Genomic DNA, 10,442 nt, shown 5'->3' with positions numbered 1-10,442 from the left:
CTCTCTCTTTTTGGACGGAGTCGGCGGGCCCCACCCGCGGCGAAACGGGGGAGCACGACGCCGGGGGTGACGGAACGGAACGGAGGGGAGCGGGGCCAGCGGATTCCGTTACGTTTTCGGCGCGTTTGGAACGGAACGGAACGGGGTGTGGTTGGTCGCCGTCGCCGTCGCCTGGCCGGGCAAACCGACCGGCCGGGAAATGAACGACCTCGATAAACCTGAGACCGGTGCGTGGGAGGGCTGAAATGGCCGGAAGCAATTGTTGTTGGAACGAACGAGGAGGCTCATGATGATTTTTTTCTGGAAGAAATCCAGTTTGACCTATGACAGTGGCAAGCGAGCGGCCGTAAAGCATGTTTAGGGGAACCCTCGAAATTTTAGACCTTGAAAAGGAGCCTTTGCATACCATAACTCCTTACATTTGAGCCACTAAAAAGATCCTAGCCAAAATCTTAAATTTAACTTCTCAAATTTGTTTTTCATACAATTTCATTCAAAAAAACTGAAATTAGTCCATTCGGACACGCATTGCACAAGGTCAAATTTGAACTACACTACAAGAAAAGAAATTTAAATTAGGCTACTCGATTTGAAGAAGAAGAAGAAGAAGAAGAAGAAAAAGAAGAAACTACTCGTCGGACGGTGCGACCTCGTCGGAAGCCACCTTCTTCTACATCTTGAGCCGTCGACGCTCCTCGGCGATGAGCTCTGGATACATCCAGCACAGCTCGACCATGTACTCTTCATCGGTGCGCCGCCTCAAGCCACTCGAAGGCCTCCCGGTTCTCCCGCACCTCGTGACGGGAGACCAATCGGGGGTCGATTTTGACGAACGTCAGGACCTCGCGGCTACCGATGGGGAAGTTGATATTCGCCTAGTTGTCGTAGAGGCTCACCGCCTTCTTTGGGTGTTAATCACATAGCGATGTGAACTAGATTATTGCCTCTAGTAAAATCCTTTGGGTTTTATTAGTCACATGGTGATGTAAACTAATCACATGGTGATGTGAACTATTGGTGTTAAATCACATGGCAATGTGAACTAGATTATTGAATATAGTGCAAGTGGGAGACTGAAGAAAATATGTCCTAGAGACAATAATAAAGTTGTTATTTATATTTCCTTATATCATGATAAATGTTTATTATTCATGGTAGAATTGTATTAACCGGAAACTTAGTACATGTGTGAATACATAGACAAAACAGAGTATCTCTAGTATGCCTCTACTTGACTAGCTCGTTAATCAAAGATGGTTATGTTTCCTGACCATAGACATGTGTTGTCATTTGATGAACGGGATCACATGATTAGAGAATGATGTGATGGACAAGAATCATCTGTTAGCTTAGCATAATGATCATTTAGTTTTATTGCTATTGCTTTCATCATGACTTATACATGTTCCTCTGACTATGAGATTATGCAACTCTGAAATACCGGAGGAACACCTTGTGTGCTATCAAATGTCACAACGTAACTGGGTGATTATAAAGATGCTCTACAGATGTCTTCGAAGGTGTTTGTTGGGTTGGCATAGATTGAGATTAGGATTTGTCACTCTGTGTATCGGAGAGGTATCTCTAGCCCCTCTCGGTAATGCACATCACTATAAGCATTGCAAGCAATGTGAGTAATGAGTTAGTCACGGGATGATGCATTACGGAACGAGTAAAGAGACTTGCTGGTAACGAGATTGAACTAGGTATGATGATACCGACGATCAAAACTCGGGCAAGTAACATACCATGACAAAGGGAACAACATATGTTGTTATGCGGTTTGACCGATAAAGATCTTCGTAGAATATGTAGGAGCCAACATGAGCATCCAGGTTCCGCTATTGGTTATTGACCGGAGATGTGTCTCGGTCATGTTTACATAGTTCTCGAACCCGTAGGGTCCGCACGCTTAACGTTCGATGACGATTTGTATTATGAGTTATGTGATTTGATGACCGAAGTTTGTTCGGAGTCCCGGATGAGATCACGGATATGACGAGGAGTCTCGAAATGGTCGAGAGGTAAAGATTCATATATAGGATGGTGGTATTTGGACATCGGAAGTGTTCCGGGTGATACCGGGTCACCGGAAGGGGTTTCGAGCAACCCCCGGCAAAGATATGGGCTTAATGGGCCAAGTAAGGGAACACACCCCCTATAGGGCCAGCCACGTGAGGAGAAAGGGAAAGCAGAGGAGGAAAAGGAAAGTATGAAGTAGGACTCCTACTTCCTTCCCCTCCCCCTCCTTCCTTGCCCCCTTGTCCAAATATGGTAGGGGGGCCGAATTGGATCAGGGGGCGCGCCCTAGGCTGCCTCCCTCCCTCTCCCTTCTTCATATACGTGGGGAGTGCACCCCCAGAACACACATCAATTGTTCCTAGCCGTGTGTGGCGCCCCCCTCCATAGTTAACACTTAACACCTCGGTCATATCGTCGTAGTGCTTAGGCGAAGCCCTGCGCCGGTAACTTCATCATCACCGTCGCAACGCCATCGTGCTGGCAGAACTCTCCCTCATCCTCAACTAGATCAAGATCCTGAGGGACGTCATCGTGCTGAACGTGTGCTGAACACGGAGGTGCCATACGTTCGGTACTTGGATCGGTTGGATCGTGAAGACGTTCGACTACATCAACCGCGTTACTAAACGCTTCCGCTTTCGGTCTACGAGGGTACATGGACACACTCTCCCGGTTCGTTGCTATGCTTCTCCTAGATAGATCTTGCGTGATCGTAGGAAAATTTTAAAATACTGCGTTCCCCAACAAGGATTTGGGGATGCTCGAACGCATCCGTAACGTCGAGTTTGATAGGTCAGACCTACTTCAAATCCTGTTCAAATTGACCAGTCAGCAAATTGACCGCCCTCCTGTTGCTCCTCGTCCGCGCAGCCATCCGATTCCATCTTCATATATGTCGACACTGAGCACCCCGTCCTCTACCGCCGCCCTAGATGACGCTTCAGCGAAGTCTGTGTTGTCCCTGATCGTCGTCTATTTCAAGGTGGAGAACGTCGGCCAGAGGTACAGGCGCACCCGGCAGCGCATCCATTAAGCCACGGAGAAAGCCAATGACATAGAATTAGGTGCGTCCAGTATGGCTACCACCTCCACGTTGTTCGTTGTGACCATAAGAAGGAAGTAGTGATTGGTCGAGCCTGACTGCGTTCCGGCCTCCTAGTGGGCTGGCATCCCGGATGGCCGGGCGTGGGCGAAAGAGGGCGACACCGAGGACACGGTGTACAACTCGCCTCAACTCCAACGGGTGCGGACAATGTCGGGAAACGTCGGTGCCGGGCATGCCCAAGTCCCGTTCGACGAAGTGGCCGACCAAGACACAATACATTCTTGCCTCATATGCCACTTTATTGATTGCTTTGTTTGATGCACATACCACTGGACGAATCAGGGATAATAGTTTCATTGTGATGTATATTGTAGGACGCATTCATGATGAATGATCAATAGACTATGAATATTTTTGGATAAAGAGAGCTCTCCCCTAATTCTATTAACAATAACCACATTGTCTTTGATTACAAACTGCTTGAATTTGAAAACTGGCAACACATATGACCTATTAGAGACCAAATGGACAAAGGCACAGAATCGTCAGCCCCAATAGCTCACATGGGCCATATCAACCATATACCAACCGATAACCCACAAAACCAACTAAGCCAGCTCCATCATCCTAAAGTCTAAAAGCTAGATTCTTAGGATGTGGTTAAAAATCACAAGGTTCAAACATACTCCATGACACATGCGTGCGTGTATTCACAAAAGTGAATGTATGTTGATGATTGTGAGGTTTGTTTCCCTAATCCGTTAAAACAAATAAAGGACCCCAATTCCGTATGGCAAGTGGTCGCCAAGAAGGATGACAAGTGCAAACATCTCATATGGCATTTTATGTGCATGGAGTGACATTTTACAAAACTGCCACCATTGGATCCAGGGGCGTTTGTCGGGATCCCATCAGCAGCGAACGTTCGCTAGATATCTATGTCGTGGTTCTAAGTATGACAGTAGAATGGGGGGTAGGAATGTAGAGGCAAGATCCTAGCTATGGAGGAGTTGTACACGCGAGTTTTACGAGTTCAGGCCCTTCTCGGAGGAAGTAACAGCCCTACGTCTCGGAGCCTGGAGGCGGTCGACTGGATTATGCGCGTGTGTGTTACAGGGGGTGCGAACCCTTGTCCCGGAGGAGGGGTGGCTTATATAGAGTTCGCCAGACCCCTCCCGCCCTCAGTTACAAAAGGTTTAAGGTACATAAAGGCAGAGACGTTACTGGTAACGCCTGTAATAAAAGTACATAAATGACCATTAAAGCTATGACTTAAGTCCCGACCGTTGCAGAGTGAGTGGCTCTTAGTCTTCTGGTAGTCGAGTGGTTGTTTGTATGGTCGAGTGTCTTCAAGACTGTCGAGTGGAACATGGCTTTATGGTCGAGTGGACGATGATTTTTCTTCGATTGCTTCTGGTTCTTTAAGGGATGTCCTTGGGGAGGGTATCTTGATCAGATCCATGACCCTACCCTGGGTACATGACTTCATCATTAGCCCCCGAATGGATCAGGGTTTGAGTGAGGAAGGAGTTGAGAACACTTCCGACTCATTCTTCGTGCTATGAGTATATCTTGCTCTGGACCAATGAACTGAGGGAATAACATCAACTTCTTTTTCAGTCGCCTTGGTCCATTCTTAGTTTTTGTCGAGTGAACTTTCACGGTCGAGTTCCGAATGATGATGCGGAGAATGTTTTCCGTCTCACAAGTTGCTCTGCTCTCCGCGGATTTCACGGGATTCGAATTTGGGAAGCGCGCCGGACGGGCGAGGCCGTGGTAATCAGGACGGATTAGGCAGGTCGCCTCGATCCCCATGCCACCTTTTTCACCACGTATCGCGCGCGTGTCTGTTGCGAGATTTGTTTAGATCGTCTGGGCCTACAAGTCAGTCACTCGGGAATGACCTTATAAAAGACACCGGACCGGGCCTTTGAGTTGTGCGCTCTCATTCTCTTCCTTCTTCCTCAGACTTCTCCGCCGCGCCCGCTTCCATTCTCGGCGTCGCAACCTCGCTCGGTCTCGATCCGCCACTGTGGGAAAAGAGAAGACGGTGGCGTTGGAGCGCGTGAAAAAGGCGACCACGAAGGCGAAGGGCAAGAGGACCAGCCGGGGCGGATCCTCGTCAAGATTCGGCCTGCCGCCGGGCTGGATCCAGGGCGACTGGATCCGCTCAACGGTCAGCTAGGACGACCTCGACAACCTGGTGGGGGGGGGGACTGATCCCCCACGAATCGGCGCGGCTCCCGGGGAACGAGACCGAGCCGCAGCCGCGGGAGGGTGAGTGCGTTCTCCTCGGCACTCACATCGACCGCGGGTTTTCTTTGCCTCCCCATCCTTTCTTTCGTGGCTTTTTGAACTTCTTCGGGGCTCAACTCCACCACTTCACTCCAAACACCATAGTTTATCTTGCTGCCTTTGTGTCAATGTGCGAAAATTTCTTGGGTTGTCGACCGCACTGGGGTCTCTTCAAACACATATTCACCTGTCGCTCCCAGTCGGTCAAGAAGGCCAATCCGAGTGATGAGAGGATGCACGTGATCCAGATGTACGGGGGCCTCGGGATCCAGATGAGGAACAAGAGTACCTTCCCAGCGATGATCCTTCCCGACCTGGTCCGGGGCTGGCAGTCGACTTGGTTTTACTGTAAGGACCAGCCGACCCCGGGTCAGTCGACTGGACTTCCCCCCTTTTCCCTGGCTCGAGTGGAGAAGCCCTCCTCCTTGAGGGTGATCCCAGAAGAGAAGGCGGAGGTCAAGGCGTTGGTCGAGTGGGTCGTCCAACTTGTCCGCGATGGAGTGACTGGGATGGACCTGCTGGAGGTCTTCCTCAGTCGACGCACCCAGCCGCTTCAGGCCCGTGACCATCCGATGTGGATGTACTCGGGACTTGAGGACTCCACTCGGATCCACCTGGAGGACGTCAGCAAAGACACAGTGGAGAAGTGGCTGAGGGGAATCACTAGCAACAAAGACAACCCCCGGGGGTCTAGGAGGGTGATTCCATTCGGCCACTCATGCCAGCCGGAACAGGTACGATTCTGCTTTGCCAAGTATTTTCTTGATTCACTGTGTGACACCTTGTTGATGGTCGACTATATCTCCTTTGCTCGTTGTCCTTTCAGGCCCTCATTGATATGTACTCGATGCCCAATGGAGTGCAGGAGCAAGGCGTCGAGGAAGGAGCGAGCGGGGGCGAGAGCAGCGACTGGCACTCGGATGCCGAGGAGGACGAGGAGAGCGATGACTCGAGTGAGGACAAGGAGGTCAACTCGCCTCCTCGCAGAGAGAGGAGATCCAAGCACGCTCACGACCCGGCGAGCACCCCGGTCCGAGCAACCGCGCCGACTGGGCAATCTTCGAAGCGCCCCAGGACGTCTTCCCCAGCGCCGATTGAGAAGGCTCCGAAGCAGCTCAAGGTTGTACCGCCTCCTGCGCCAAAAGCATCGAAGGCCACCTCCAAACTACCGAAGGCTCTGCCCAGGATCAAAGTGACTGTCCCCACCATCTCCGGGTAATCATCTGATCTGTTCTTTTTGTCGACTTGAACAACAAAATGTAACCGACTGAGTGTGGACATTTGCAGTGCTGCTACATCAGGAACCTCTTCCTACCAGTACCGAGACAAGGAGATGGAAGATGCGGTTACCTCCAACCTAGGTAAAACTCTTATGATCTTGTTCTTGATTACTTGGTCGATTGAATTCTAGCGGTTCACTTAGGGTCGACTGAAATTCTCTGCAGCTCCACCCACCGTCATTGATCTCCTAGATGACAATGAAGATGTGGCTCCTAGCCCCAGAAAGAACAAAAGGTAGCGGCTGGCAAGACGGCTCAACAAGGACCAACGACAACACCGACCGTCCGTCAATCTGAAGACGCGGGCGGGGCCTCTGTAACTTTCGCTGTACCCTTGTCAAGTGAGCGCCCCGCACCGTCGACTGCACCGGCGTTTCCTTCAGTCGTCCAATCTCCCGCCCCGGAGCTCCAAGCTGCTGCACCTGGGTCGTCTGCCCTCTTCTTCACCAGCTACCCTGTTCCGGAAAACCAATCGGATGCGGCTGCGGAAGCCATTCGTCAGGCTGACGTGATGATGGAGCGGATGAAGACAGTGCACGAGAATAGCCAGGCTGCTTACGACGCCAGCGCTGCTCTCCGGGCCAATGTCCAAGTAAGTAGACTTTTGACTGACCTTGTTCTATTAGGATATGCTACCCGAAATATTTTCTTCCAGACAATCTCCTGTTGTTTGCGTTGAATCTGTACACCCACTGGGTGTTTTGTTGTCTTTGGTATTTGTGCTCTTCCACTCGGTTTGGGCGAGTAGGATCCGAACCGGTGGGGCACGCTAAGTGCACCCACTGGGTGTAGTCCTCGAGACCGTAATCGACTGCTGGGGTCTGAATAGTTTTTTTCCACTCGACCCGGGCGGACCGGTCGAATGAGATCTGAACCGGTGGGGGCACGCTAAGTGCACCCACTGGGTGTAGTCCCCAAGACCGCAGTCGGTTGCGTGCAGTCGGCTGGGGTCTAAGTGAACTCTTGATCTTGTCGATTGACACGTCTTTTGCCTCCTGCAGAAATCTTGTACTCTCATTTCCAAGTTTGTTGAGCTTGAGGAGAAGCAGAGGCAACTCAACCTCGACTTGGAGCTGGCCCAACAGAATTTGAAGAAAGCTCAAGATGAAGCTGCTGGTATGGAAGGTAACTGCCTGTCGACTGTTCACGTCGATCGTCTTTAAAATATTTCTTCGATCTCTTGTTTGATCCGATTGCTTCTTTTGCAGAGAAAATGAAGTTGGCTCTGTAGAAAAAGGACTCGGACCTTGCAGTTGCACAAAAGGAAGCCCAGGATAAGACTGCCCTTGCAAACCAGAAGCTGTCTTCAGTCGGAGCATTGGAAGGGGAGGTGAACAAGCTGAAGTCCTGTCTCAATGAATCTAACCGAGAAGTGAGTCATCTGAAGAAGGATAAAATTGCCCTGAATGAAAATCTGGAGTCTGCGGTCCACAAGAAGAATGACACGGAAGCTTATCTGAGAACTCTTGCCAAGAAGCTCTATCTTATGCTGGAAGGTACTTCTTTTAAACCGACTATATTGATGCTTGCAAACGAATCATGTCCGGTCGACTCACTAATTTTTTGACTGCAGAATTCTATCAAGACTTTGATGAGGAAACCGAAAGGGTCGAGACGGGTCTGGACCCTATCACTTCTCCAGTTTGCAACGAAACTGCTATGAACATGCTCCGACTGGAGTCTCGTGTCGCCAGCGTCACAAGTTACCTCGCGCGTCTGAAGGTGGCGGTCTCACGAGTCGACTCATTGCTCTAGCCAAGGGCGACGCTTCAAAATGACATGTAATCTCTGATGGCTCGACTTGACGAAATCCCCGTTCGAGTGCAAGAATGGAAGAAGTCCTCCGCCCGGTGTGGTGCTGACGTGGTGATGTCCTTGGTACGAGTCCACTACAAGGAAGCCTGTGAAGACAAGCTGGCGGCGATCAAGGTCTCCAACACCAAAAGGCATGACTTCCAGTCCTTTATGGAGACTTTCATCGCTACTGCCACTCGGATTGCTGATGGGATCGACTTGGACGAGTTCGTCGAACCAGCCAGCCCTCCTCTTGCCGAGTGAACAAACTTACGAGATTTGAATCTGTCTTAAATTTGCCTCGGAATGCCGAGTGATTGCTGTAACCGTTAAACTCCTTCGGGCTTGATGCTCAAGTACTTTTGATTTGCTGCTTGGAACTTTAGGATTTATCCGAATTCCTTTTGAGTATACTGATACGTCCATTTTGCATCATGCTTTTATATCGATATTTATTGCATTATGGACTGTTATTTCACTTTATGTCACAATACTTATGGCTATTCTCTCTTATTTTACAAGGTTTACATAAGGAGGGAGAATGCCGGCAGCTGGAATTCTGGGCTGGAAAAGGAGCAAATATTAGAGACCTATTCTGCGCAACTCCAAAAGTCCTAAAACTCCACAGAACATCTTAAAATAAATAAAGAAAAATCCTCGCCAAAGATGAAGGCCAGGGGGTGCTACACCTTGAGCTTGCGTTGGTTTTCCCCGAAGAGGAAGGGATGATGCAGCAGAGTAGCGTAAGTATTTCCCTCAGTTTTTGAGAACCAAGGTATCAATCCAGTAGGAGGCCATGCTCAAGTCCCTCATACCTGCACACAGCGATAGCTACTCGCAACCAACGCGATTAGGGGTTGTCAATCCCTTCACGGTCACTTATGAGAGTGAGATCTGATAGATATAATATTTTTGGTATTTTTGGTACAAAGATGCAAAGTAAAAAGTAAAAGCAAAGTAAAAAAGCAAAGCAAAGATTAAAGTGATGGAGATTGATATGATGAGAATAGACCCGGGGGCCATAGGTTTCACTAGTGGCTTCTCTCAAGAGCATAAGTATTCTACGGTGGGTGAACAAATTACTGTTGAGCAATTGACAGAATTGAGCATAGTTATGAGAATATCTAGGCACGATCATGTATATAGGCATCACGTCCGTGACAAGTAGACCGAAACGATTCTGCATCTACTACTATTACTCCACTCATCGACCGCTATCCAGCATGCATCTAGAGTATTAAGTTAAAAACAGAGTAATGCCTTAAGCAAGATGACATGATGTAGAGAGATAAATTCATGCAATATGAAATAAACCCCATCTTGTTATTGTTGGAAATATGCCCTAGAGACAATAATAAAAGCATTATTATTATATTTCCTTGTTCATGATAATTGTCTTTTATTCATGCTATAATTGTGTTATCCGGAAATCGTAATACATGTGTGAATAACAGACACCAACATGTCCCTAGTAAGCCTCTAGTTGATTAGCTCGTTGATCAACAGATAGTCATGGTTTCCTGACTATGGACATTGGATGTCATTGATAACGAGATCACATCATTAGGAGAATGATGTGATGGACAAGACCCAATCCTAAACATAGCTCAAGATCGTATAGTTCGTTTGCTAGAGTTTTTCCAATGTCAAGTATCCTTTCCTTAGACCATGAGATCGTGTAACTCCCGGATACCGTAGGAGTGCTTTGGGTGTACCAAACGTCACAACATAACTGGGTGACTATAAAGGTAGAATACGGGTATCTCCGAGAGTGTCTGTTGGGTTGACACGGATCAAGACTGGGATTTGTCACTCCGTATGACGGAGAGGTATCACTGGGCCCACTCGGTAATGCATCATCATTATGAGCTCATAGTGACCAAGTGTCTGGTCACGGGATCATGCATTACGGTACGAGTAAAGTGACTTGCCGGTAACGAGATTGAACGAGGTATTGGGATACCGACGATCGAATCTCGGGCAAGTAACATATCGATTGACAAAGG

Source organism: Triticum aestivum, chromosome 2A (genome assembly GCF_018294505.1).
Source record: "Triticum aestivum cultivar Chinese Spring chromosome 2A, IWGSC CS RefSeq v2.1, whole genome shotgun sequence".
Classification (NCBI taxonomy): Eukaryota; Viridiplantae; Streptophyta; class Magnoliopsida; order Poales; family Poaceae; genus Triticum; species Triticum aestivum.
This window is presented reverse-complemented; position numbering follows the sequence as displayed.